Source organism: Canis lupus, chromosome 3, assembly GCF_048164855.1.
Source record: "Canis lupus baileyi chromosome 3, mCanLup2.hap1, whole genome shotgun sequence".
In the NCBI taxonomy this organism is placed as follows: domain Eukaryota; kingdom Metazoa; phylum Chordata; class Mammalia; order Carnivora; family Canidae; genus Canis; species Canis lupus.
Window position 1 is genome coordinate 81,296,497 of NC_132840.1, and position 27,801 is coordinate 81,324,297.

The 27,801-nt window shown below is 43.8% G+C and overlaps 1 protein-coding gene and 1 long non-coding RNA gene across 8 annotated transcripts in view; one reads left to right on the plus strand and one right to left on the minus strand.

Moving 5' to 3' along the window:
* Positions 1-27,801, minus strand: part of KIRREL3 (kirre like nephrin family adhesion molecule 3) — a 540,292-nt gene that overhangs the window by 219,680 nt on the left and 292,811 nt on the right. The gene's annotated exons all lie outside the window — the stretch shown is intronic.
* LOC140625603 (uncharacterized) lies at positions 424-27,707 on the plus strand. Of its 3 annotated transcripts, none has more exons than XR_012024950.1 (3): positions 424-586; positions 2,273-2,427; positions 26,938-27,707. It is a non-coding gene; the product is annotated as an uncharacterized lncRNA (long non-coding RNA). The 3 variants fall into 3 exon arrangements; XR_012024949.1 differs by having other exon boundaries at positions 2,307-2,427; XR_012024951.1 differs by lacking the exon at positions 26,938-27,707 and adding an exon at positions 15,815-17,029 and having other exon boundaries at positions 2,307-2,427.

Below are 27,801 nucleotides of genomic sequence, written 5' to 3' on the forward strand. Positions count from 1 at the left end.
AATTAAAGCATGGGGGAGGCCCCACGACCCTGTATAAAACTCTAGGAGTAGGCCAGCAGAAGAAAACATGAGGGTCATTGGCCTGGAGATTGGAGGGAATTTGCTGAGAGATTTGTGTGTGTGTGTGCGTGTGCATTTGAGCCCATGCCCCTGGCACAAGGGAAATTAACCAGACTCTGCTTATGTGGGAATTCTGCATGGCAACCTAATCAAGGCTTAGTTTTTCATTAAAATTTCCATTAATACTAGAGCTGTTTAGAGCAAGTTGAGTGGGAATATCTGTAATGTACCTTCCCCCCCTGCCCCCGTTACCAATCTGAGGATCACGGAGAGGTCGTGTACTTTTGCTGGGGCTAGTTCTAATCTCACCAACATTATTATCATTGTCCCCAGCACCCATGACACACAGCGGGTGAGGTCCAGAGAGGATCACACAGAGCCTGCCCTTGTTTGAGGTGCCGGGCAGGAAATGAGTAAAAGAGGAGGCCTGTAGGAGTGTGAAGAACGGAGACATCTCATGGGGTGGACTTGGCTTCTCAGCACTGAGATGAGCTGCTCCTCGCACCCCCTTCTCTGTCCCGACCAGGTACTCTAAATATCACTGGGCTGCAGCCATCTCAGGGAGGGAAATCAGCAGGTGTTCTGCTGGGACTGGGATGCTGGAAGGCATGAGGGAACTCAGGCCTCATCCTCTTGGGGTCATTTCTGTATCAGTGCTATTCTCCTCTGGAAGTTCTGCTGTGCCCTTTCTACAGCCCCAATACCACTTACCTCTTGGAGATGCCTGCTGTTGTTCTCTGAGTTGTGGGCTGTCTTGGAAACCTGTTTCAGGTCCCTGAAAGGTCGGTTCCGTGATACCTTGTGGAACTGCATCCCTTTCTACCCTTAGCTGCAGCCACACGAAACTGCTTCCTAGACATGAATACTCTCTTCTTAGGAAGGAATGCCTTCCCGGCTTCACCCACAGGTGCTGGAGCTCATCCCTCAGTGGCCAGCTGGAAAGCTGCCATCCCCTGCCCTGCAGGCAGATTCAGCTAAGATCTTACTCTAGGTTTCCATAACCTTCAACATATCATTTGTAATATCATGAAGATCTGAGCATGTGTCTCTGTTCCCTTCACTATGAGCGGAGACCATATTTTATGCAGCCTGTATCCTCCATGTTAACTGGCAAGGCTTATAAAACAACTGATAGCTGCTTAAATTTTGTTGAATTGTTGTAAACTCCCCTGCCCCTATCTGCAGTGAACCTCATTGCTGTTTCTGACAAAGCAATTGCTGTGCATTGACAAGAAAATCTGAACAAAGCCAATCCAGTCTGCAATCGGCGTTTGTGGGACAACGCAGTGGATGCATTCTACTTGTGCCACTCGTGTGTCCTGCCATGTTGGGCTGCCAGCTTCGATGGAAAAATTCTACTATGGGACTATTTAAAATACATTTTAGGATGGTGGTTCTTAGGCAGATGTGTATTTCAGGAGATAGTTTAGTGATCAAGCCCTAGCAGTAGAGTTTGGGAACATACATGGGTTGGAGGCCCACCTCCAACACTAACCGGCTGTGTGACCCTGGGAAGATTCCTTAAATTCTACATGCATCCACTCCTTCATCTGCAAAATGGGATTATAACAGAGCCTACTACCTAGGGTTGTTATTGAAGATTACATGAGGTAATTTGCATGAATTTAGAATAGCCTCTACTTACTGCTATGTAAGTGTAAACCCCTATTGTCTCTACTGTTGTTATTACTGAATCAGAATCCCTGAGGGTATGATCTGGAAGTTTCTGGTTTGGAAGAGTTGCTCAGGAGATTCCTATTTGCATGCTTGGTTCAGAACCAACTGTCTCTTGGATTGTCTGTTTCATAGATAAGGAGAAAACGTGAAGTGCAGTGGGACCTGGTTAACCAGGAAGAGCACAGGTTCCTGGGATCCAATTCTCACTGGCAAACTCATTCAGCTTGGCTTGCCATCTTCCTCCTCCTCCTACCGCTAACAGTCTTGGGTCTCACTTCCTGTCCGGGCACCAGCTCCTCTTCTTGCAGGGGCTGAAAGTGAGCAAGGAAGAGCTCCAGGGATGAAGGAGACGAGGGAAGGAAGTGTGTGTGCAATCCACCCGCCGCCTAACTAGCTACTGAGAAATAGTGAGCTGGCGGCCGTGAGAGCTCTGGGGGCTGCTGAGCCTTCCAAGGGTTTACCAAGATGGGACAAATCTAATGAGAAGAAAGTTACAGCAAAGCTTATTGAACAATAACCCATTTCTTTCATTTAGAAACAATGAAGACACATTTTTCTCACTTTCATAGCACAAGGAAGACAATATCAGTGATTTGTGCTGCCTGGTTATCCAGTCTCTTTACCAACTTGGCTTATTTGCTTGCTGCGAGATATGAACACTTAGGGCTGAATGTGGCTCTCTTCTCTCTGGTGAGTTTTTGCTTTTCCCATTTTTATTTGTATTGACTGTGAAGTCTTTCATCAGAAGGATTAAAAAAAATAAGAACATGTTCTTGAGCTAGTCACTGAGCTTATGTGTTGATCAATGGGCAGTGCTGGGGTGACTGTGAGTTCTGGGTCTGGAACACAAAAATATCTGCTAAAAGATTCCTGGGGAGGGAGAAGTCCTGATCAACAGCCTCAGGGCCAGGGTCCCCCCAGTCCTACAAGATTCAGATCCCCGACATCAATCCTAGGAAACGCTACTGCAGTCAGTAAGAAGCTTGTTGAACAAAGCACTTTCATTTGTCAATAGCTCTGTATCTTTTTGCTCAATTTATTTCACAGAAAGATATCACTTTGGTTAAAAAAAACAATGAGAAAAAAAAAGCTCCAGCCACTCCAGGATGGAGCAGCTCAAGGAAATAACTTTTGAAAGTCGAGAGTTATAGGAAATTAAAAAAAAAAAATCAGAGAATGTACTTCTAATGAATTCAATCACAGCAAAAGTCCATTTCTATTCCCTTGAATTCTAGACAAACAATTTCCAGTTGCAAATATCTTTCAGAAGTACTGTATGCACAAGGCTGGATATTAAGTTGCTTGACAAACATTTCAGATCAAAACTGCCTGCCTTAGAAGTGGCTGCTGGAAAAGTAATAATGTGGCTGTGGAGAGAACTGGGTTGTTTGCACACAGTTGTAGCTTATGTGTTTAACGGAGTTTTGCAGAAGGGAATTGCCTGGAAAGCAGCAGGTTTTTAAGGATGAATTTTCAACTCCGGAAGCAAGGTGGCGGGAAGTTTAGGTGAGAATAGAGGAGGGCGGCCTCTTCAGAACCTGCTTTCCCTTGAGGGTCATGGCTATAATGACTTCTTTGCTAGGACAGACTCAGCAAACAATTTGGTCCATGCTCCTGCTCCCAAACAGAATGTCAGCTCAAGCTGGCTCAGCTGGATGGCTAGTCATTCTACCCAAATCCCGAGACCCCCTCCTGGGGGCCTCTTTGAAGATATTCACAACTAACATTTCTGACAAGTGTGTAAGTGTGCATGAGTGTGTGTGTGTGTGTGTGTGTGTGATTTTCTCAGAGAACAAATCAAGTTGAGGATATTTAGGGAAGCCTCCTCACTGGAAGCAGATGCAGTAACCCTCCACATGTCGCACTGAAGTCCTGGATCTGTCTGATCTGGGGATGTTGGTGTTTCCTGATCTCGGGACAAAGCTGTTAACATCCTAGAACCCCTGCATCTTGGACAGAAACCGTGTAGCTTCTGCTCTCCAGGACTGTTTGGTCGCACTCTTTAGGGATCACGGATGTCAGGAATCTTGTCTCTGAGCAACCTCAGCACCACAGCCAAGGAAAGGGGTTGAGCTTTCCTCTGCCCAGACTGCTTTTTCCTCCCCCATAGTCTGACCGGCTGCCCACGCTTGGGGAGCTTCCCCAGGGGGAGAAGAGCCTTGTCAACTGGTAGCGTGGAAGCCTTTCCTCCTACTCTTCCTCATTAGTTTCCTCCCAACTCCCCAGGAGGACAGAAGGATCCCTTCTTGGGTTTTCATTATGGCTAAGAATCAGCCAGCAATGTGCCATTTGCAGTCTCAAATCTATAAAGAGCCTTTGGCAGGCCATTCATTTTTTTAAATTTAATTCCCCCAGGTGACTCACCTGGGTTTTTAATAACTTTCCGCTCCATTTTAAACCCCCTAGCCCTGAGAGTGCTGCTAAAAATCTATTCCTGTGCACATCAGGTTATTGTAGAGTTAAAGAAAGGTTTTCCCTTCCCTTCTTGCCCATGGTTGAGGTTATGTACACCAAAAGCCAGAGCACCTAGGATGAAGTGGGGGTGAGGGTGGGGCAGTTGCCAGGGATATCTTGAGGTTTTATTCACATGTTAGGATTTTCCATCTCTCCTCCTGGCAAAAAGATTTCTGGTACCGAGCCACGTAGAGAATTTTTCATCACCCCAACTTGTAGGCTCTTTGTTCTTTTACTTCTCCTACATGGCCACGTGGATCTTTCTCTTGTTTGTTTTGGCAGAATTTTCCTTTTTTGATGACTAGGGGAAGTTGATAGACCTATTATACAGATGAAAGTAAAGGGAGCTTCTAGATCTAGTGTCCTGACCCTGAGGCAAGCTCTCCCCCAGGTGATTTCAGACACTTATGTGGTCTTTCCCCTCCTCAGGGCCTTGCCTCTACTTTAGCTTTTAGATCTTGGGCCACCTCCTCTGAAACCTTCCCCTCTTGAACCCCATCTTATTTATTTATTTTAAATATTTTATTTATTTATTCATGAGAGACAGAGAGAGAGAGAGAGAGGCAGAGATAAAAGCATAGGGAGAAGCAGGCTCCCTGCAGGGAGCCTGATGTGGGACTCTATCCCAGGATCCCAGGATCACGACCTGAGCTGAAGGCAGACGCTCAACCACTGAGCCACCCAGGCGCCCCTGACTCCCATCTGGTTTTAACCCACTACCATATTCTCTCATCTTTCCATATCTTTAGTTAATTCTTGTATTAGCTATGTGTATCTAAGGACTCCTCTCTTAACTGTGGATGGTGAGATTTTTAACTCCTGGTTTGGAATTAATCCATCTTTTCTAGCATATGACTATAGGTCTCAGCAGCATACACTGAATACTTGCAAGCTCCGTGGTTGACTCATTCAACCCCTCCTGTGACTCAGACTACACAGCCAGCAAGTCAACTTTGGAGGACTCCAGGGCTCAGCTGTGGGCTTTCCGTTCTTCTCCACTTAATTTTTTTCTTCCCAAGGTAACAGCATGAAATCCCCAGGTTTTATACACCATTAATATATAAATGGTTTTTAAAATTATAAATCCAGCATGCACCTGTCCTCTGAGTTCCAAATTTGTATACTTAACTGCCATTTTGAATCTTTTTGGAGAGCTTTAATAGGTATTGAAAACTGTAACATGTCCAAAGTGACTTCTCACCTCCACCCTCCACCCCAGTCTTTGGCGTGTTGGTATATTTCAGTACCATTCATTCAACTGCTCAAGTCTCATATTTAAAAGTGTGTCTTGATTCCTCCCTTTCCTTCTCCCACCACATTCAACATGTCAGCAAGTCCTATTGGCTCTTGATCCAGGATGCATCTAGAATCTGTTCACTTCTCTCTGCTGCCAACATCCCACTTCAAACCACCAACTCTTGTGTGGGCCCTTGTGCTGGTTTTCCTAACTGATCTTTCTGTTCCTTTTCTTGCTCCCTGAAATTTCATGTCTTGCACAGCAGGTACAGTGATCTTTTAAAAACAAAATGGTATTTGACCAAATTCAATGTCCATTCACAATAAAAGCTATAAAAACCTAGGGATAAAAGAGACTATCATAATTTTAACAAAAGGAAAATAAGAAAAACCTGGAGCTCATATCACACTTGATAGTGAAAGACTGAATGCTTCTATCTATTCACCACTTCTATTCAACTTTGCATTGAAAGTCCTTGCTAGTGCAATAAGACAAGTAAAAGAAAAAAGTATACAGTTGAGAAGGAAGAGATACATTGCCTTTATTTACAGAGGACACAATTGTCTTTGTTTAAAACCCCAAGGAATTTATAAAAAATATCCTGGAGTTAATAAGGAAGCATAGCAAGTTGCAGACTACAAGGTGAAAATACGAAAGTTAATTGCTTTCAATGGGAAGTCAGAATCATGGCATGCTGCCTACTTTGGCTCACTCCTGAAAACTACAGTTTAACTCTTATGGCATGTAATCCACAGTTGAATGGCAGGAAATAAAATTTATACCTTTAATGAAAACAAAAAAAGTGCCGCTTAACTATATACTGGCAACAAACTCTACAAATTTGAAATGAAAACAACAGCAACTCATAATAGCAAAGAATGAGAGAGAAAGAAAGAAGGAAAAAAAATAAAGAAAAAGAAAAACAGACAGGTTTAGGGATAAACCTAACAAAATAGGTACAAGATCTTTATGTGGAAAACTACAAAACTGATGAAAGAAATAAAAGAAGATCTAAATAATAAAGAGGCATTCCATGTTTGTGGATTGGAAGATTCAGTATTATTAAGATGTCAATTCTTCCCAACTTAATCTATAAATTCAAAACCATTCTAATAAAAATCCCAGTAAGCTATTTTGTAGATAGAGGCGAACTGAACATAAAATGTATATCAAAAGGCAAAGGACTGAGAACAGCCACCACAACACTAAGAAAGACGAACAAAGCTAGAAGACTCACATTACTCTCTTTCTAGACTTACTATAAAGCTGAGGTAATCAAGACAGCATAGTGTTGGTAAAAGAATAGACAAATAGATGGGTGGAAAGAATAGACAAAATAGACCCACACAATTATATTCAACTGATTTTTTCACAAAGGCATAACGACAATTCAACAAAGAAAGGACAGTCTTGTCAACAAATAGTGCTCGAACAACTGGCCATCTTTATACAAAAAAAGAACCTAGACACAGGTCTTACATCCTACATAAAAATGAACTCAAAATGGGACAGACACCTAATGTAAAATATGAAACTGTAAAGCTTTTAGTAGAAAATATAGCGGGAAATCCATGTGACTTTGGGTTTCGTGATGAGTTTTTAGACACAACACCAAAGCAAGATCTATTAAGCAAACAAACAAAAAGGGTAATTTAGATTTTATTAAAGTTAAAAATTTTTGCTTTGCTAAAGATATCCTTAAGAGATTGAAAAGAGGGATCCCTGGGTGGCGCAACGGTTTGGCGCCTGCCTTTGGCCCAGTGCGCGATCCTGGAGACCCGGGATTGAATCCCACGTCGGGCTCCCGGTACATGGAGCCTGCTTCTCCCTCTGCCTGTGTCTCTGCCTCTCTCTCTCTCTCTCTCTGCCTCTCATGAATAAATAAAAAAAATCTTTAAAAAAAAAAAAAGATTGAAAAGACATATCACTGATTGGGAGAACATATTGGGAAATCACATATCGGATAAAGAACGTGTACCCAAAATATATAAAAACCTCTTAAAGCTTATTGGTAAGAAAACAAACAGCCCAATTAAAAAGATGGGCAAAAGATCTGAACAGACTTCAGTAAAGAATACATACAGATGGCAAGTAAGCATATGAAAAGATACTCAGTATCATCTGCCATTATGGAAATGCAAATTAAAAATACAATGAGATACTCTACACACTCATTGGAATGGTTACAATTGAAAAAGCTGACCACACCATGCAAAGACGTAGAGCAACAGGAACTCTCATTCGCTGGTGGACATGCAAAATGGTGCAGCCACTTTGGAAGATGGTCCAGAAGTTTCTTACAAAGCTAAATATACTTTTACCATAGGATCAAGTAATTTCACTTCTAGGTCTTTACCCAACGGATTTGAAAACTTCTCTGCACACAAAAACACGTGAATGCCTATAGCAACTTTATTCATAACCATCAAAAACTGGAACCAACCAAGATGTCCTCCAATAAATGAATAGATGAACAAACTTGGGTAAATCAATCTAATGGAATACCATTTGGTGATACAAGACAATGAGCTACCAGGCCACAATATGGAAGAGTCTTAGATACATACTGCTAAGTGGAAAAAGCCGGTCTGAAAAATCTATAAACAATAGGATTTCATTTATATGGCCCTGGAGAAGGCCAATCTATAGAGAAAGGAAATAGATAAGTGGTACGAAGGGCTTGGGTAGGGAAGAGAGTTGAATAGATGAATGACAGGGAATTTGTTTTTCAAGGCAGTGGAACTATTCTGTATGATACTGTAATGGCGGTGTGGTATAATAACAAATATATAAATATTTATAAATATATAAATATAAATAAATAAATAAATAAATAAATAAATAAATAAATAAATATATATATATATATATATATATATATATATATATATATATCTTTATCCTTGGTTCCAGGCACAAAGCTAGGAGGACACAAAGATAATAAAAACATCCCCAAGAATACCTAGGGAATTTGCTGTTTAGTTAGATAACTGGTACAGTATTTCTTTTCTTATATTTATAGCAATGAGTTCCTCCCTTACTTGTCACCTGACCAAATTAATAAACCGCTTGACTAATGGGCTAAGCAACTAACTCACTCCCTGTCTTATGTTTGAATTGTCTTGTGTTAACCTTTTCTTAAGTCTGAAAAAAAATTTTTAGTCGATTTTTAGTAATCTTCCCTTCATCAAGTTATAGAACATAGAATATATAATAAAGAGGATTGGGTATCCTCCTCTTCTGGGCCTTGTCACTCTCTGGGAACAGCATTAAAGAAAAAAGGTCCCCCTGTGTAGAGCTGGAGCTGGGAAGGAGAAATGCAGCCGAGGGCTCGAACAGCCAAGGAGAAGATCTGGACAATGGGTATTCGGTTGTGTTCAGCTAACCTGGACGGGCACACCTGCAAAGATGTGCAGGGAAGGAGATGACCCAGACAAATGAAGTTCAAGGAAACAAGGCCATATTTGGCTCAGAAGGGCAGAGAGAGAAGTTGGTCAGCGAGAGAGCTGTGCTGCGTGTGCAGAATCTGAGCCAGTCCCATCTGTTATCTGGTCCGGACAGGCGGATTGCGGGCAGAGTTTGGGCTCAGGCAGGCAGCACCGGGAGGGAAATTTATGAATAGACCTTTAACTCTGGTCACTCTGTAGCCCGGCAGCTCTGGAAATTAGATCCAGATGGATAGTATTTTGATAGCTTCTCCTGACCAAGGAATTTATGTTAATTCTTGGGACCCAAGGGGAAAAGGGAGGCATCTAAAGGCAAAGAATTCATAATTGCTTCTTAATATGTTTCCAAAATTCATCTGTGTTTTCACTCGTTGCCACAGTCGGGGCTGGCACAGGGACTGGAGAAGGAAAAACGAAGAGGAGCCCAGGGCCTCACTCATCACACATGTGCCTTATATGAGATTCCTGGAGCAGAACAGCGAGGACTTTTTGGAATAGTCTCCTAACCCAGGAACAATTCTAGGTTGGGGTCTGTAGGCTTTTCCTCTGCTGGGAAATTTATCAAACCTTGCTCTGCTCATAGAAGCATTTAAAGAAGCTCTAAACACCAGGACAGATTTTTCTCCTTCCCTATTTAATTTTTTTCACTAGTCAACAACGGGAAGGGTTGAGGGATACCGAGCTTAGTTTATACCAGTAGGGCTCATCTATTTGAAGGCTTCTCTGAGAATGCAGCTAACTTTTGGTCATGATTCTGCCATTAATTGTGTGTTCTTGGGTGAACCCCTTAACTCTTTCTGGATCTCCATGTCCTCACCCACTGATGGAGAGGTGTGCATGGCAGGACGTGTAAGCCCCAATCTTCAGTGCTTGCCGGGTCTGCCCTGGAAATGGTCTGGCTCTGGTGGAATGTTACAGAAAAAAAAAGGGGGCAACTATTTTCTGAGCAATATATTTTTTTAAAGATTTCATTTTACTTGTTTGACATAAAAAGAGAGAAGGCACAAGCAGGGCGAGCAGCAGGCAGCAGGAGAGGGAGAAGCAGGTTCTCGTTGAGCAGAGGAGCCTGATGTGGGGCTCCATCCTAGGACCCCAGGATCATGACCTGAGCTGAAGGCAGATGCTTAGTTGACTGAGCCATCCAGGTCTCCCATTTCTGAGCAATATTTTGGGAATTGAAAGACTCTATCTTCATGTGAGATTTATCCCCAGTTTATATCTTGGGTGGAGGTGGGGGATTTCACAGGCAGACTAAGTAGTCTCTGCCCAGGATTTCACAGCCTTTACAAGTACTCACTGAGCATCTACTACGTGCCAGGCCCTGTGCTAGAAAGTCCTGATTCCATAATGAGGTGTCTGGACAATGCAGTGGCACCAAGGACAGGTTCAGATTGTCAACGGTAAAGAGGAGGGCGGGTGCTCAGTGTATTCAGTGAGGTAGAGCTCCCAACAGTCTGCCCCTTTGCTCTCAGAACCCGGACGCTATGGCTTAGAATCTATCTTCTTTCCTCATCCCAGACAAGAAACCATCCCCAAATACTGACATTACCCAAGCCCTTGTACTTTTGGGGTCCCACAAAAGGGAAATATTCTTTTTATTTTTCTTTCAAATTTTGCAGCAAGGGCATTCCAAGAGGCTAGCGGGGAAGGATGGCAGGGGCTTTGCTTGGGGTCGAAGAATTTGAACTTCTGTTTAAGCGACCGTCACAGTCCATAGATTCTTTTTTTTTTTTTTTAAAGATTTTATTTATTTATGAGAGAGAGAGAGAGAGAGAGGCAGAGACACAGGCAGAGGGAGAAGCAGGCCCCATGCAGGGAGCCCGACGTGGGACTCGATCCCGGGTCTCCAGGATCGCGCCCTGGGCTGAAGGCGGCGCCAAACCGCTAAGCCACCCAGGCTGCCCCCAGTCCATAGATTCTAAGAAACTGATTTGCTTTTTCTGAACCTTCCCTCTAGTTCCACAGCCATGAAATCATGTTATTCTTGTTTATACCATTGGGTGGCTTGTGGAGATGCCAGAGTGAGTTTTATTTCTATCTGAAAAAAAAAAAAAAAAAAAAAGTAGGGAATGGTTTTAAGTGCTGCACACGGTATGTTAACCACAAAACACACATAGGGGTCTACCTTGGGTCAAGAGGCTTTATTGGGTCATTTCCAAGTTCAGTGTTTATGGACGGCCCTCACCTCCAGGCTTGCTGTCTGCCCACTCCAGCTGGCCCCTTAGATCCTCTGAGGGAATGACACCAGCACCACCCCTCTCCTGCTGATTTCATTTATCTCTTAAACACACCATCCCAGTTTTGGGGCCTTTATCTACACACTAGTCTCATATAATCAAGTCCAACTGAGCCAATGATCTGACCTTTTATGTTTCCAGCTACTGTTCATGTCTTTAGAAATGGATTTCTGCTAGTCCACAGCACTCAGCATGTTTGACCTAATGGGCTGGGCCTTCCTTGCTTTGCTCTGTGATTATACACTTGGCATATCACTAATTATGGCTCAATTCTATATTTTAAAAGCCCACAATTTTGGACTGAGGCTTCAGTGAAAAACATTTAGCATTGGCTTACGTCTGCTTTCACATGGGGGCGAAGGATGGAGTAGGGTTTGTGGGGGGAGACACGTTTTGCTATCATAAGATTGAAGCCTGCAGGCAGCGGTACTTGACAATTTTTCTCTTGTTGGGGGTGGTGGGGACAAAGAGGTCACTCACCAGCATGTGGTGGGGGGCATCCCGATGCCTACTGTCTGCCTTTGTCACTCCCAGGAACAAAGAGCCTGCTTGCTGGCTGACTGGGAGCTGGTCATGGTGGAGGCAGGAAGTAAAAAGAGATGAGCACACGGGGTCAGTTCATGAAAGGTTTAGTAAGCCATGCATAGGAGTTTGAACTTTATTCTGTAGGCAACGGGAAGCCATTTGAAGTGGGGGAAATGATCCCTCCAGCAGCTGTATGGGTAATGGATTAGTGAGGAGAGCTTTGCAGCCTGGAGGCCACAGCAGTAATCCAAGCAGAGAAGAGGAAGAGAGTTAGCAGGCTGAAGAGAACACACTTGTTGACCAAGAGACAGGAGACGGAGGTGCTGGCGATGACTCTGTGCTTTTAGTCTGAGAAACTGAATGCACCATGAGGTTAACACATGGGGTGAGGAATGCATAGGATAAGGAAGTAGGAGAAAGGGAGACCATGATGAGTATGGTTTGGGGCACACTGGGTTTGAGATGGCTCTCTAGTAAGAGCTGATGGCTTTGTTTTATATATATATATATATAAAAGATCTTATTTATTTATTCATGAGACACGCACACACAGAGGTAGAGACACAGGCAGAGGGAGGAGCAAGCTCCCTGCGGGAAGCCCAATGTGGGACTTGATCCCTGGACCCTGGGATCATGACCTGAGCCAAAGGCAGACACTTAACCGCTGAGCCACCTGGGCATCCCTGGCTTTATTATTTTTTAAAATAGCTGCATTGAGATATAGTCCTCATACCATACAATTCATCCATTTAAAATGTACAACTCTGCAGGTTTTGTGTATTCACAGATTTGTAGAATCACCACCACTGTCAATTTTAGAACATTTTCACCATCTCCCTGAAAAATGCCACTCTGTTTAGCTATTATCTTTCTATTATTTTAATTAATTAATTAAAAAGATTTTATTTATTTGTTTTAGAGAGAGCATGAGTGGGGGGAGAGGCAGAGGGAGACGGAAAATCTCAAGCAGACTCCACGCTGAGCATAGAGCCCACTGTGGAGCTTGATCCCAGGAGCCTCAGATCATGACTTGAGCCAAGATCAAGAGTCAGATGCTTCACCAACTGAGCCACCCTGGAACCCCTTTCCTATCCTTTTAGACTTAGCCTCCACCCCTGTGTCCACAGCCCAGGCAGCCGCTATTCTACTTTCTGATTCTGTAGCCTTCCTCATTCTGGACATTTATATGAACGGAACCAAACAATATGTGGTTTACTATAATTTTTACAGATTTCACCATCCCATCTGATAACTTAATCTTCACTCTGGAGGAAGGTTATAGATATTAAGCACAGTGCTGAGAGCTTTTCTATGATCTCACTTAGTTCTTTCCACCTCTCTGGAAGGTAGACTTATCAACTCCATTTTACAGAGGAGAGAACCGAGGTTAACGAGATTAACTGCTTGGCCAAAGGCCCCCAGACAGTGAGCAGTAGTGTCAGATTGGCACTCAGCCAATCTGCTGAAGTGCTGTAGGAGGACAGAGTGGGAGACAGAAGACAAGCACCCCACAGCAGCCTGCACAAGTGGGCTCTCCCCTGCCTGGTCCCATGGAAGCTGCTGGATCAGAGCAGCAGGAGGATTCTAACAACAATTGGATGGTTACCCAGGGGTTGGAGTGAACTCCCCTCTTTTACTGCTTCTCCCTGACAGGGAGGGAGTGGTAGGAACCCTGGTGCCCTGGGAATATTCCGGACCAGATGACTCAGGCTGTTGTCACCACCAAGCCCTTGCCTTTCTTCGGCCTCGGTTGCCAGGCCCTGGGACACAGCTAGACACCCCATCTGCACGCTCCAGCTTCGTGGAGCTTCAGAATCAGAGCTCTGCTACACCCACCGCAGGGAACTTATCATCTCATTATAAGGGATAAGGCATATTTTTTCAGTATGGTTATATGTGGTAATGAAGCATGCAGAAAACCACACAAGATAGATGGCAGCTTTCACTAGTGAAGCCGAAAACTTGGTTAACTTAATAGTCTATTTATTACATTCACTCTCTGAGCTTACAGCACCTGATTAATATCTCCCATCTTCCCCCTTGCTAGACAATTAAAACTAGTAATGTGTGATTGCACAGGCTGACGCCAGCACGGATGGACATGGGTTCTGAGGCTAAGAGAATAAGTAGAGAAGGACTTTTCTTCCTGGGTCAGAGTGGTGGAGTCAGATCCCTTGAAGCTTATATGAGAACTGCTTCTAAGGAAGTAAATGAACTCAAGTAAATGAACTTCTAAGGAAGTAAAAGAAAAGGAGCCTGGTGCCCTTCCCCTGGTCTTACCCATCCCTGTGCTCCTGGCAGGAGAGTGGCAAAACCTGCTCGGAGAGTGCATATCTAAGGAGGTGGCCATGTACCCTTGAATCAGCAGAAAGATGTCTGGGCCTAACCTCACCTACTGAGACAAGGTGTGACAGCTGAATTAGATGATACGAATGATAGAGCTACTCAAAAGCCACTCCCAACTTCCTCTTCCCTACCAAGTTCTTTTTTCTTAATAAATTAATTTTTTATTGGTGTTCAATTTACCAACATACAGAATAACACCCATTGCTCATCCCGTCAAGTGCCCCCCTCAGTGCCCATCACCCATTCACCCCCACCCTCCGCCCCCTCCCCTTCCACCACCCCTAGTTCGTTTCCCCGTGTTAGGAGTCTTTCCCTACCAAGTTCTGAGCAATGAGATAGGAGAAATCTGCTAAGGGATTTTTAGCAAAGATATTTTGCTTTCTTAAAAAATGGAAAGGCTTGCTCTGAGAGTTTGCTGGTGCTTCTTCCTCCTTCTTCCTGAACTGAATGTGGATGTGATGCTTGGAAATTTTGGCAGCCACCTTGTAAGTATGAGGATGAAAAGGTAGCATGTGGATGTTGCTAATGGAAGAGGCAGTGCATGTTTGGAGTTTGGGGGTTATATGAGAAATCTCTGTATCTTCCACTTTAATTTCCTTTTGTGATTCTAAAACTGCTCTAAAAATAAGGTTTATTAAAAAAATATAATGTCTTTAGAAAAAAATAGAGGAAGTGACAGGCCATGGATGGTACAATATGAAATAGAAGGAGACTGGGCTCTGGATTACATTACTCAGCTGGTAGATCAACTGTGAGACCATCTACCTCTGGACTTTTTGTTAAGCAAACAATATATGTCCCTATGGTTTAAGCCATAGTCCGAAGGGCATTATGTTCCTTTTAGTTGAAAAACATTCCTAAATAATATAAATGACTCTTATTGAGACCCACGTGGATGTCTTTGCTAAGTGCTTTATGTTCATTTTGAAGCTTTACAACATCCCTTCAAAGCAGGTGTTATTATTACCTCCATTTTGTAAATGAGCACACTTGGCTTTATGTGCAATAAGGTCACACAGCCAGGAGATAGCAGAGGCTGGATTTATACCCGAGTTAGCGCTATTAACTGTTGGACAGTTGACTCTTGAACGTCACAGGTTTGAACTGCGTGGGTCCACTTATACATGGATTGTTCTTATTGTTTGTTCTTTTTTTTTTTAAAGATTAAAAAAATATTTATTTGTGAGAGACACACAGAGATTGGCAGAGACACAGGCAGAGGGAGAAGCAGACTCCTCCCAGGGATCCTGAAGTGGGACTCAATTCCCCAGACTCTGGGATCATAACCTGAGCCAAAGGCAGATACTTGACCACTGAGCCACCCAGGCATCTCTCCCTATACATGGATTATTTCAGTACAGCAATATAAATGTATTTTCTTTTATGATTTTCTTAATAACATCTTCCTTTTCTAGATTACTCTACTCTAAGAATACAGTGTATAATACATATTCCATACAAAATACATGTTAATTGACTGGGTTATCAGTAAGGCTTCTGACTGATAGTAGGCTACTAGTAGTTAAGTTTTAGGGGAGTCAAAAGTAATACACAGATTTTCAACTGCGGGGGTGGGGGGTTGGCGTGCCTAACCCCTCCATCGTTGTTTAATAGTCAACTGTACTGTGTAACCTCACAGATCGTTCGCCTGAGTGCACCAGTGTGCATGGAAATGAGCATTGCTTAGAGTCTGGCTGATGTAATAGCACTGAGCATAAATCAAAGAATTGGTCCACCTGACCTACTGAAATGAGGTGTACTTCAGGCTAACGGGTGATGTGACCTGTCCCAACCTACCGCAAAGAGTCTAAGCAAGCCACATTTATTTACAGGCTGAAATGAACATATCCTGCCCCAGCCAATGAGACAGTAGGAGAGTAACACAGATGCAAGGAGAAAAACGCCCAGAGCAGCCCTCGAGATGCCCAGGGAGCCTGTGGAGCCCATCAGAGCCCACCTAGCGGGTTGCGAGTACAGAGCAAGAAGCAGCTCCTTCCATGGCATGAGCACTGAGGAAGATTGAGATGGCTTTGCAAACTGGGTCTGGTTCTCCCAGACACAATTCCATTGCCTCTCTTACTTTGGAGGAAACAATCCAAGTTTGCAATTGTTCTTTGACAAGAATTTCCCTGAAAAATGCATGAATTCCTTGAGACTGTTCCCAATTCCCTGAGGTGCCTACGACTCCAATGCCGGCTGTGTAGCAGATGCTCAGTGAAAATCTGCTGCCTTTGTGACCACTCAGGGTGATAGAAAAAAAATGTTCTCTTAATGAATAAGATTCATCCTTCTATTCCCCAACGAAAAGGCAAAACACAGGCTGCTCTCTTGGTAACATGTGTCAACCAATGATACTTAGCCTGCTAGGGCCCACTTATCGATCCTTTCCTGTTAGCCTACTATGCATCAGCTCTTCTAGTAGATCTATATATACAGAGCCAGCAGCCAATGGAGGGTGTTGGCCACACAGCTAATTGTCTCCCCCTCCCAGCCATCAGACCATTATTCAGCAGTAGGTAAAGTTTTCCCCTCCCTCCTACCACCTCTAGGGCAGAAAGTGTCTAGAGAGGGGAAACAAATCCAAATAAACATATGCAAGATCTGGGGTTTAAACATCCCGTGCAGATTAACTTATCTGCAGTAATTGCCTTAACTAGGGGATTTTTAATGCTTTTCAAAGTTTCTTAGAGGAGGGAAAAATATGCAGAATGAGTCTTATAGCAGCCAACAGAGGAGATACTCAGAGCAAAAAAAAAAAAAAAAAAAAGGGTATCAACCATAAGAAGCCCATAGCTAGGAAATTTTAAGGCACTGATTCTAGGGGATTTAATAAGAATGTAATTTGTATAATTAACCATTCATCAATGTCAATTTCATTAAATGAATGCCAGAAATATTACCTTCAGCAGCACGACCTAACAGGATTGGAATATATTATATGAAAAATGAACACTTAGTGGTTCCCCCCTCGCTCTGTCTGTCACAGCAAGATTTGCAAGGCTGAGAAATAATTTAAAGGGTAGTAAATGAAATCGGCTAAGGCAAATGTGTGCATTTTGGTAACTAACCTCCGTCATGATGTATGAGAGTTCATGTCAAAACGTTTCCCTGCAGCAATGACTAAAGGGACTTGTAGCTCCCTCCTAGGTGGTAAAATGTGAGAAATGATGTCAGGAGCCTGCCAAAGGTACCCCCTTGTCCCCAGCTTGGATACGGCTTCCTTTTTCTCCAGACTGACTCTCTAGGGTCCAGGCCCAAAAATCGTGGGGTTTTGCATTCAGAATTTGCAGACATTTCCTAACACCTTCAAGAGTAGCCTTGGCCTTTCTTATCTGCCCAGGAAAGTTATGATTGATGCCTAGCAGAAGGAACTCATTCTGAGTTTTATTCATGTTATTCTATAGTCATCAGGGGAACGTAGGGCTTGAGGTAGGTGGGCTGATGAAATATTAGTAAATAGGACTTATTTTCAAGGTAGCTCATGAGGGAGGCAGTTTATGGGGATTTCTTCATTTCAGTTCACCATGGGAAAAGTGGAGAACTGAGGGGGGCAATAACTTGCTTACGTGTGTGCCCACAGAAATGTATGTGCACGTGCACACACATACACACACTCCTGATCAGCCATATAACTTGGAGGTCAAAGCTTGAGCTTTGCAAATTATTGTCACCAGAATTCTCTTGGTGCCTCACACACAGTAGGTGCTCAATCGACATTTGTTTATTGGGTTTCTTTTAGTGTTAATCCCACTTACATTCTCTTCTGTTTCAGGGCCCTGCAAAGCTAATAATATTGGATCAGTATTCCTGAGGAATCTGCCTTTCAGAATCCTGGGTCCTGAGAGACAAGAAATACGTTGCAAGCAAATCAAATGTACCTTAAAAAAATGAAATCATGCAACAGAAAGGTTTTTCAGAAGGTTTTTTTCTTATACATTAGATTTCAAACGTCATACAACCTGGTAGGAAGAAAGAAAATATTAGTTTGGGAATCAGGAGATCAGATGTCGAGATGGGACTAAATCTTCACAGTCATTTCTGGATTTAAAGCTATGTGTTATCTATTATTTGATGCAAAGCAGTAAAATATTCCTCCCTCCTATAACCATAGGAAAAGTAATCTGTAGGACCTGTATGAAAGAAGAGTAGGTATGGAGTGGGTGCCGAATTATGTGCATTAGGCCTGTGGGTCCTTAGGACTCAAAATCTTGTAGTCTATTCCTGAAGCCTTCCTTGAACATCTTCTCTCCTAACCAGCCCCACAGTCACTCTCTCTTCTTTCTAGCCCAGAATGGGTGACAATGAGAGGGTACTGCATCCTCTCTGAATTACACTGTCTTCATCTGTAAAATGGGATCATAATATTCCCTCCTAGGGCTGCCACCAAGATGAAAAGAAATGGGCATGAGGCCCCTTTTCCACAGATGAGCAATCATCTTTGAGTAGTGAGCTCCTTGGTCAGCCTTCTCAGAGGGGATAGGAAATCCGGTCAATGATTCAGTCTAAGATGCTATGAAGCTACTATGTTACCCTTTAGTGGTATTGGTATTTCAAGAAAATACTGCAGGAAGGATTAATGTTTAAGATTATAAAAAAAGATGAACTCATGATATAATTTCAGATACTTTTCTATGAGATATTTTTAGAGATAAGAATCTATGTCAAGCCCTTCGGTCTATATTGTATGGGTACTATGATGCAAACTTCCTGACCTCAACACTGGGACAGATGGTGTGACAAGAGTTCTTAGGAGCTACTTCCAAGGGCATAAACTGGATCCGGGAGGTGGAAATGGGATTCTGAAGCATGGGAATGTTTGAAGAGTGTGATGGTTTGTAAATAAGTGGAACAGACTATGTGACATCATGAGAGTCTCCTCCAGATAGCTGTGATCCACAAGGGGAAACACTTCTGAGTCTCACTTGGAGCTATGGGTTTGGAGAATCCAGTGCTTTTTACTTACAGGATCTCTGACTTTGGGTAGGTCACTGGACCTCTCAAGCCTCTGTCCGTTCTCTGAAAAATGGTAAGACCAGTGGTTCCCATCTTAAAGAGGCTCGGGAAGACAACACGTAATGCTCTTTGCACCTTGCCTGACACGCAGTCAGTGTTCGAACGTTAGTGATTAGCTAGGGTCTCAGCTGCAGAGCACAAGGACCACAGAGACCTCAGGAATGTGGGTCTGAAGCACAGGAGCTGAAAATAAGTATGCTGATATCAGCCCCTTTTCCATTCTGTCTGCAAGCAGTGAAAGTAGCCAATTAGGCTCCATTCAGCGCGACGGGCAGCCTCCTTTCTCTCAGGAGGTAAACTTGCTTACAGAGTAGAAACAAGATGTATTCTTGAAACACAGGCCAGGCCCCGGACAAGTGGGTCAATCATCAGTCTGTTGGGAGCAGGAGGTGATTGCTGCCTGGCCCCTTGCAGGAGCTGCGGAGGGCTGAGGCCTGGGGGTGTGGGTCTGGGTCTTTGGGCCTCTGGGTCTCCCTTCTGAGGGCAGGTCCTGTGGAACAGCTCGGTTGTTGACAGCCCAGGGCTGAGTTGAACCTCACGCCTGGTCAGTGGGCCGCCTTCTTGGGAGAGCTGCTGAGAGCCCGGGAACAGGACACACATGCAGGCTGGAGGGGAGGGAGGGGCTGCAGGGCCCACTGATGTGGCCACTATGCCCACCTCTGCCACTGCCCAGCTATGGGGCCCCTGAGCCTGAGGACCTAATTCCCTTCTTCAAAAGGTGGAAAGGGACTAGATTAGGGGCTTCAGAGTGGCTGCTTTGAGAACTCTCTTCACAAACTAGGTCTAAACAAAGAACTGTTACATAAAACAGTGAAAGCAAGACTGGTTAAGCCAGCCTCCCCCGCCAGCCTCCCTCCCCCACTGCTGTGGTTCTAAGGCACTTCCATGAAACCTCAGGGCTCTGAGGAACATTGGAGAAACCATCAGTGTAAATTGTATCCATTATTGTATGACTTCATCTGACTAGTTGTGTCCTTTCATTATTTTGATGAATATTCCTGTGAGATAATAGAAATAGAAAACATATTGGTCTATGCCCTCAGTTCCTGGCACAGCAACTCCCCAGAGCTCTTAAAACCCTCATAATTTCGTTAAGTGATAAGAGTGTCTTCTGTTCTAATGAGGAGGCTCTGGGTGGGCTCCTGGATGGGGGCTAGTCCCTGGGAAGGTCAAGCCATGGTCAAGCCCATGGCTAGTCCCTGGGAAGGCTGAAGCTTGATCTTTCCATCCACCCCAGCAGGTGATGCACCCCAACTCCATAGGCACAGAACCTTCTGTGCTTGGGACCCTCCTAGACTTTGCTCCACTCATCCAGCTTTCATCTATACCCTTTATCATGTCCATTAATAAACAGGTAAACCTAAGAAAGCATTTCCCTGAGTTTGGTGAGCCATTCTAGCAAATTAATAGAACGCAAGGAGGGGTTCGTGGGGACCTCTGATTTATAACCACATGAGAGAGAGTTGTGGGTAACCTGGGGACCTGCTACTTGTGATTGGCATCTGAAGTGGGGCAGTCTCATGGGACCCAGTCCTTAACCTGCGGAATCTGAAGCTGTCTCCAGGTAGATAGTGTCAGAATTGAGTTGGAGCATAGGACAGATCGTTGGTGGTGTGGGAGACCCCCTCCTTGCCACACATTGGAATTGGGTCTAGAACTCTTTAATCCAGGCAAGTCTCACTTGGCTCACAAGACGATCCAGTTCAAAGTACACATTTTAGAATTAAATTCATGTGCTCGCTTCGGCAACAAATATACTAAAATTAGAATTAAATTCATTTCTTTGGGTTGGTCTCCTCTTTTGTTTACATTTCCCAAGCAGGCATTTATGATGCCAGATTGACTTATAGTTATCTTGGTAGGAACTGAAGCTTGTAAAGGCCACCTAATCACTTTGCTTTGATATTCATTAGTCACTTACACCTATGAAGAATGGAAAGATACAGCAGGTTATGTGTGTGTGTACAGGAGCACGTGGGTATGTGCGTGGTGTGGGTACTGGGCCCAGGGCGGACAGACCCTTGGGAAGATGGAGAGGCTGCTGGTCCAGGTCACCAATGGTCTTCAGCAGGGCAGGTTTCTTTGCCTTTAATCTTACAACCATCCTCCCACCCCATTTCTTCTTCTCCTTTCCTCCTCCTCCTTTCTTCTAATGTTGAAGCAGTATTAGACAGTTTCCCTGCAGATATTGAGATGGTAAGAGATGTTGGCAGAGATGCCAAGAGGAAGGGCACAGTAAATCTCTTCAAGGAGCTCCCAGCCCACTGCGGGAGCGAGACCTGGAAGCAAGCCTGGTGCAGTAAGGAGGCTGCAGGGGACCCTGAGAGCAGAATGAGCGTCCAGCTCCACACTGGGGAGTGAAGAGCAGGGTGGTGGGTACACAACCAAACACAGAACTCCTCTCTCAGGCCCAGCACGGTGTGGATTTTGTGCAGAACTTCTCAAAGGAGATCTGGGGGGAGGAACTCCATGGGAAGGACATGGGGTAGCAGTTGCCTTGCCAAAGAAAGGCTCTCCCAGGCACTGCTGCACTCTACCTCTACCTCCGCACAAACAGATGAGACAGGTTCACGAAGGGGTCTGCCCCTGCTGCATAATAATAGCAACAATAATTAATAATCTGTACTTAATGAGATTAGATTAATAATTATTTTAATGATGACGTGTCTTCCTCCTCCCTTCTCCTTGCCAGGGCAGGCTTGGCGCTTCTCAGGATTACAGTCATAATGGTAACAGATAAACCTTAATTAAAACATTCCAAAATACAAAGGCTGAATTAAAATGCTGTGACATGTTATTTCCATCTCATTTTGATCTCTTGCTTATGACGGTGAATGTTTCCCCACTGTTAGCAGCATCGTGGCTGTTCAGAGCCATTGCCCACACATCATTCAGTTTCCAGAGCCACTCTACACCCCTCAGGATGGGATGACGAGCTCACTGGAGTCAGAGGCTACTGGAGCCTCTTCCTTCATGCTGGCTCTTCACAGAGCAGCTTGTACCCGATGAGTGCTAAATCCAGTTCCCACAGGAAAGCCTCAGTCATTTGGTGCCACTCCATCTCTACCTCCCTTCTATGTGATAGCTCATTCTCAAGCCTTCTAGACCTCAGGGAAAGGTTCTCTGCTCTGGCTCTGTGGGCACTATCCCAGCAGTTGGAGTAAAGCCCACCTCAGGCACCCCCGATTCCATGAACTTCTCCTTTCCCTCTGCATTCCTCCTCACTTTGAGCTTCTCCCTCACAACCCATCTATCTGCTCTTGTTTTCTGACTCATGTTCATGCCTAGAGGCAGCTTTCTGCGTACTGTGTAGCTTCTCCAAGGTCATCTCGGAACTTCTTTCAGGGTCTAGCATTCTTTCATTAATTCATCCATGTATTTGTTTATTAGTAATCACTTATGGACCATTCTAGGCATTGTGCTTGGAGCAGGGCTACAGAGACAAGACATCAGCTTACTCTCATGAACCTTGCCAACCAACAGAATGGAAGGCGTACAGACAAAGGGAGTCCTGTGTGCTGAGAGTTTGTGGGAAACCGTGCTGGTTGCTATGACAACAGTGGGGTGGTGGGTCATTGAAGAAAGAGGAGCGTGGGTGAGGGACAGTTTCCTGGGCTTGTGACCCTAAGCTAAATTTTGAGAGATAAGTACGAGCTATCATGGAGATGATAATAGCAGAATGGTCACATCGACAAAAGGAAGCACTGCATTCAAAAGCATGAAGGCCCAATAGGGCTTAGCATTCCTGGAGTTGTAAGTCACGAGTGTGTCTGGCTATTGGAGTCAAGGGCACAAGTGGCAAAGGACGAAGCTGCAGATGTAGTGAGAGCATGTCAGACTTCAGGACATGCCCAAGAGGGCTCAAGTTCATGAATGGGTACGTGCAAGGAGCATGCCACAGAAAGGGAGCTGATTAATTTATATGGCATTACCTCAAACATTTGCTGGGCCTTGCTTCGTGCTAGGCAATGAGCTAGCCATTATTCTCTCTCCTAGCTTTCTTGCCAAAGCTAATTGACAGTTTCCCTGATTTAGGTGCCATATTTAATAATAATAAAAAATCCCATTCAGACTGGCAGAGAGAGGAAAGAAGGCTCACTGCCTCCCAAACATAACAGCCCCCAATTCACCTGGCCCAGAGCTATTTTTAAAATATTTTAATTTTTGAACTATTACACCTTAGAAACAAGGTGATCCCACCCAGTGAAAGTTTTTGTGTGGGAAAACCACAAGAATACAGACCAAGGCCTCTAGGAATTCCTCCAACCCTTTGGAATTGCCAGTTCTGGAGACAATATGGTGGTGGAGGTACTGGGGGTGGTGGTGGTGGTGAGTGGGTGGAGGGTACAAACTTGTCTATTAGCTCCAAGCAGATTTTACAATTTATCAGAACATTCTCCTGCTACCATCTCTTACATGTTCACTTTTCTGCATTTTTTTCATTTCTTAATTCAACAAATTCACATTGTTCCTACATGTGAGGCATTGTTTTGGAGATATGAAGAAGATATGAAGAAGAATTCCACAAGGCCTCTCTATTCCCAGGAGGCTCATAGTCTAGTGAAAAAGTCCATGGATAATGGGGGCAGAGGGAGAAGCAGGGTAATCACTGGGTGAGCAGGACTTTAAGGAGACCTAGTCTTGAGCCACAGATGCCACCGATGGCAAAGGAGAATCCCTCCTACTTACCCAAAAAGAAAAAAAAAATCTAATAAAATAAAGTAAAGGGCTCAATGCCTATAAAAGGTAACCTGGGCACTAGTTAGATTTGGGAGATAAATAATTATATTTATGAAAATGTCAAGGGGAAGGAGATGCATTAGTTTTTTGAGAACAACTCCTGCCTCTGCTAGTATGTCAATACCAAGAAACCTAAAATAATTTGGGCTTTAAAGATGGATGTAGCTGGAGAGCTCAGCAGGATTGCCAGCACCGTAAATTAGTAACGGGGAGACCAGTCTTCTCCCTGCTGTCCGGTTTCCACTGTCTGACTAGCTCCTCACGAAGCTCTGGCCACAGTCAGATGATCTCAACGAGTGCACTCAATAACCTTCATTTTCCATTTAGAACATGATTGCATGCATGCTGTACAGAAGAGATATTGATTGCAAATACATTGTTGACTGGAAGATATGCCTCCGTGGAAATGTTGGGGAAGGAGGCGGTAAGGGAAATAAAATTAAAAACCCAGTGAGAAAAACCCATGGCCTCCGGTTGGAAACTGCTCAAATATTTGAAGCTAGCAATGTTTTGGTTGCCTTTTTCTTTCTTTCTTTTGCTTTTTTTTTTTTTCTGGGGGTTCTAAATGTCAATATTGCATTTACAGCTGAACAAACTAAAATCATAACAAATATAATAAAAGGAGAGAGTAAACCTCAGCTTTCTTCAGAGGATGATTGGCATTTTGAGGCCTAGATTGGCTGGGCCTTTATCTTGGCTGCGTCAGCTCATAATTAAACAATACAGGAAGGAAGTGTTGTTACTTGCTTTCAATACAGTGCCAGTTTTCGGTAAGGAGGACGGTGTGTATTTTATGAAGCTCTCTTGCTGTCCCAGTTTCCTATAAGGAAGGAAATGTGTGTATTTTATAAGCTCTGTTCTTGTCTCCGCCAGTGCCAAAAGACCACAAGATGACATGGTGGCTGTCACAAGAAATTTCTGCTTAAGAACATTGAATGCTAACTACCCAGAACTCTCTAGGCCCCAAACAAGAGTGGGAAGATGATTAAGAAGGAAATAAAAGCCAAAAAAAAAAAAAAAAAAGTTTGGACAGGGGAATTTTTTTTTTTTTTTCTGTTTACAGTCTTGTGTTTGTTTGGCTGGCTATAAAGAAGCTATGTAGAAGTGGTGTGTGCGTGCGTGCGTGTGTGTGTGTGTGTGAGAGAGAGAATGAGTTGTAATGATGTATTGGGGATGAAGCGCCCTAGCTTCACCAGGTGAATAAACTGATCGGGGATCTTGCTGGAAATGTCAACAACCCGTGACTCGCTGTTTTAGCGGCTGGAAAGCATCCTGGAATAGTTAAGATGATTTTCAAATGAGCCAGACTGTTCTGCCGGCGGCCTCTGAGATGAACATGTGGTGCAGGTTTTGCTTGGTCTAGATGTGGGGGGAATGTGTCACCTGGAGGATGACCCACATCAGCCAGCCTTGCACGTTGCACACAGGAATCCAGGGGCCCCGCACGGGTGACATGTGCTTTAACAACCCCCCCCCCCCCCCGCAGTGTGTGGGCGCTGGAGAGCCTGAGCTGGGCCACGCCAGCTCCTCCAAGCTCCAAAGAGGATGTCTCCTCTGTTCTGAAGGAGAAGCCTTCAGACTCTCTAGCTGCCTGTCTTGTCACCCAGCTCCGTCTTACCTTGACACTCCCCAGGGTAGACATGTCTAATTATCCCATCCCGACCCAGCTGGGAGATTGGAAAGGATGTCTTGTTAGCCAGTTCTTCTGGTAGCTTCCATCGCAAGGGTCCAGCTTTTAGTTACAGCTCTGCTTCCAGTCAGTGCAACTAGCTAGCTGTCTGCCTGTCACTTTCCTGTGGCTGCCTGGGTCTCAGCGGAGGATATCCTGGGACTGACAGGTTAGCACCGAAGGCATAATCTGCGATTCAGATTTCACACGGCTGCACGGGGAATAGGTACCCCTGACAGGTAAGTGAATAAATATGGGAAGACACTTGCTATTAACCGCAAATGGCAAGCAAGGTGTTAGGAAGCTGGCTAGTGACATGGAAGCAGGGGCAGGAGAGCAGACTCTCATTTCACTCTCTTTACCTCTGTCCCTCCATGCTGTCCTGGAGCACCTTGGACCCTCCTTCTCCAAGTCCCTCCCGAGGCATGGGGGGACGCCTGGTAAGGAAGCCATGGCTGCACCCCAGAGTGGAGCCCCGTGGCTTCCGTGGCGGTGCAGCCTATGTTGAAGATTATTGGCAGCTAGTGCTTGTTGCCTTTAATTCATTTATTTGCTGACCTCTGATGGTCCTTCTCCTTACTCTTCGCCAGAAACACACATCCAGGCAGGGAAAGTCCTTCAAAGCCTAAATATTTAACCATTTCTTTGGCTCCATGGCATGTTAGAAAGAAATTAGTTCTTTTTTTAAAAAAAAATTATTTATTTATTCATGAGAGACTCAGAGAGAGAGAAGCAGGGTTCCTGCAGGAAGCCCAGTGTGGAACTCGATCCCAGGATCTCGGGATCACCACCTGAGCTGAAGCCAGATGCTCAACCACTGAGCCACCCATATGTCCCAGAAATTAGTTCTATAGAGAGGATGGTGATGATGATGATGATGATTATTTTTTGATGATCATTATTATTATCTTTTTTTTGTCATTAGTCTGAGAGCAGTTTTAGAGCAAGAGAAATGGTCTCTCTTTCCTTGGTGCATGAAGAGTGAGGTAAAGATTCCCTACCTTCCCTGGGGATACTCTGGAAGGTTGCCGATGGGGAAAGTGTTAAGTAGTTCTCTTTGGGAAGGACGATAATTTCAGACCTTAATTTATAGGTTTTTCAAAGGCATTAGTGTCCCTAGGCAACCATGTGTGAGAGTATCTTGGCTTTGAGCTTTTGTACCTGTGAACACTTCTTCTGGACTCAGATGAATTCTCTAGCTGGCAAGGGAGAAAGTAGCAGGTTTTTCTGACTCATCTCTGAACTAGCTAAAGACAAGGCCTTAGAAAGTTGTGTCTACACTAAAGAAAGTTTCCATTGATGTGAGAAAACTCCACGCTATAACTAGCTGCTGGTATGGATCCAAACACATCTTTATAGTTAACAGTAATAACCAGGAGGATTTTCTGTGAATGCCTGTCATTTCTTTTGCCCATTTTCTTTTGAGTGAGTTGTCCTCTTTTTGTCTATATTCTTCACACTAAATCTTTGTCAGCTATGTGTGTGGCAAATAACTCGCCTTGCTTTGTAACTTGTTTTTCACTTTCTTCGCAGTGTCTTGATGAACAGAAGTTCTCAACTTGATTAAAGAAACACATATGGCCAATAAACATATGAAGGGGTGTTCAGCCTCATTAATGATCAGGGAAATGCATATCAAGGGCAAATGAGATACCATCCTCACCCATTTGACTGTCAGAAATTAAGAAGTTCGACAATATCAAGTGTTGGTAGAGTGTGGATCTACAGAACCTTTTGCACATTGCTGGTGGGAGTGTGAAATTGTGCAGTCACTTTGGGAACAGTTTGGCATCATCTTGTGAAGTTGAACATTCAAATACCTTACAACCCAGTGATCTTGCTCTTAGAAAAAATATGCAAGAGCAGCTTATGCACATGTCCATCAGTAGATATGGATGAAAATGTGCACAACAGCACTATTCATAAACTGCAAAACCCTAGAAACCATACAAATGTATTCTGACAGGAGAATGGATAAATGTATTGTGGTGTGGGTAATATAATACAATAATAAACCTCAGTCAGAACGAATGAGCAATTGCTACGTGCAACAATATGGATTAGTCTTGGTAATAGAATTTGAGTAAAAAAAAAGCAAGCCCCAAGATAATAAATATTGCACGTTACCCTTTATATAAAGTTAAAATAAATCCAGACCAAAATATTATTTTTTAAAAGAAAATATGTAGCTATAATAAAACTTCATTTGAAAAAAAAAAAGAAAAGAAAAGCAAGGCAATAACGAATATAAGATTCAAGATAGCACTTAGTTACTTCGGGCAGAGGAAGATAGGAGATCCAATACAGGGTGAGATCAATACTTTAGTTTTCTTGTTTGTTGATGATTGAAAGGACATTTCTGAAAGTATTTAAAAAATACATAAATGCAACCACAAA